The sequence below is a fragment of the Octopus bimaculoides genome, chromosome 4, assembly GCF_001194135.2.
Source record: "Octopus bimaculoides isolate UCB-OBI-ISO-001 chromosome 4, ASM119413v2, whole genome shotgun sequence".
In the NCBI taxonomy this organism is placed as follows: domain Eukaryota; kingdom Metazoa; phylum Mollusca; class Cephalopoda; order Octopoda; family Octopodidae; genus Octopus; species Octopus bimaculoides.
In genome coordinates, this window is record NC_068984.1 from 2,954,390 (window position 1) to 2,956,600 (window position 2,211).

Sequence of the window (2,211 nt, forward strand, 5' to 3'; positions counted from 1 at the left end):
TATATATATATATATATATATTAAACTTCGTTTCACGGCTTATGGTTGGAAAGCTGAGCTATGGAGTATGGGACCAGCCCATATCCGATGAATATCTTATTTCATATAAATATTTATGTAAGTATAACTGTAAATACATTTGCATGTCGGGTGGCCGGGTGTGTGGTGCATATTTCTGATAGCGGGGTGGGGCTGTTTATAAGTATAGTGTGATACTTGTGCGCGCGCGCGCGTGTTCGTGTACTTTTGAATGGGTACCCGTGAATGGTTGCGTCTTTGTATAGGAATGCTTGTGTGTAGTGGCGCGTGTCTGGGTGCACCACGTGTATGTCCGTGTGTGTATGCGCACGTATGCATGCATGCATGTGTGTAGAGAGGTGGTTGTTGAGTTTATATTTGCATGTGTAATGTAGTGATGTTAGTGTGTGCTTTTATAAATATATACATACACACGCACATACACATATATATTTACACATATATATATGCGTGTATGCATATATGTATGTATTTACACACATATATATATATATAAATTTGGAGGGGTATATTAATGGTGGTGGTGTGTGTGTATGTTTGTGCATGTAAATTCCTATCTCCACATGTTCCTTTCTGAACACATTGCATCCGGGTATATATCTGAGTCATGTGTGTCTGTATACATGTGGGTAAATGTTTTTGTTCATGTGTATGTGTGTATGTGTGTGAGTGTGTGTGTGAAGAAATAATGATGTGTGTTTTATATATGCAATTTATATGTGTATATATATATATATATATCTATGAGTGTGAATACACCGTGTGCACGTGTGTATGTGTGTGTATGTATGTATGTATGTATGTACATAAAGTGTGTGTGCGTGTGTATATCCCTATAATTTGTGGCGCTAAATATCAATGAGTGTGTATGTGTGTGTGCGCACGCATTTATATATATATGTGTGTGTGTGTTTGTGTATATATATATATATATGTATATATATATATATATATGTGTGTGTGTGTGTGTGTGTGTGTGTGTGTGCGTTTGTATATATATAGATATATGTATGTTTGTTTGTGTATATATATATATATGTGTGTGCGTGTTTGTGTATATGTATATGTGTGTATGTGTGTTTGTAACTGTGCTTTTTTGCGTGTATATATTTCGTGTATTTGCATATATTTGCGTGTATGTTCGTGCATGTTTATGTGTATGTCTGCGCTCATGTGTGTGTGTCTGTGTGTGCCTGTGTGCGTACGTTCATACCCTGTGACAGGCATCGATGTTGGCGCTGCTCTTAGCTGTGTGTGTGTATAGAGAGTGTATAGCTATGCGTTCTTCTACAGCATTCAACACGTGTTTGCGATGTCTCGCTGCTGATGGCGCCACTAGTCAACGTACAAAAGATGTTGGTGCAGCAGCAGCAGGAACCCTTTGTTTCCCCAGCTAGACACTGTGACAGGGGTGGCCAGGGTGCAACTCACACACCACCCGTACTTGGGTCATGGATAAAAATCCTTGATAGGGTTTCCCATTTTTTGTCACAATTCTATAAACTAGAAACAAACGACAAGCTTCATAATTCCATGCAATCCGAGTTTCCTACTTTGAGATATATTTCAACCACCCCAGTCGACTCCCATTGAACATATATAACACGCTGGCCATGGCCACCCTATCTTTTTATATATTTCTGAATACATCGTTCAATGTACCCTTCTTGTTTACGATCGTGAAATATGATTTGTGTTAGATTTGCCTCCTGTTTCTAGCGTGTCGAACGACCTCAAATACGATTCATTTTTTTTTGTTTACCTTGATATAATATTCATTCGGAGTAAATAATATTTCGGGGTCTCGTTCAGCAGGTCTTTGGAAAATCATTTACAACTGGACCTGTTGGAAGAAGAGAGCATTGAGGGAGCTATCAGCCAGAGCCCAGGTCTACTTCATAGTTATACTCAACATAGCTCTCTCTCTCTCCATCTGTCTCTCCCTCTCTTTCTCTCTCTCTCTCTCTGTTTCTCTCTCTTATCTCTTTCTCTCTCTTTCTCTCTCTCTTTCTCTCTTCTCTCTATACACACACGCGCGCACAGGCACATACCCACCCATATTCAAACACACATACATGCATATATGTATGTGCATATGTATTTATAAGTTTGTGTATATGTACATATATATATATGTATGTGTGTATATATATACATATATATATATATATA

The 2,211-nt window shown here is 38.2% G+C and overlaps 1 protein-coding gene across 3 annotated transcripts in view; it reads left to right on the forward strand.

Moving 5' to 3' along the window:
• LOC106870014 (serine-rich adhesin for platelets) overlaps positions 1-2,211 on the forward strand; it is a 462,526-nt gene that overhangs the window by 208,612 nt on the left and 251,703 nt on the right. The gene's annotated exons all lie outside the window — the stretch shown is intronic.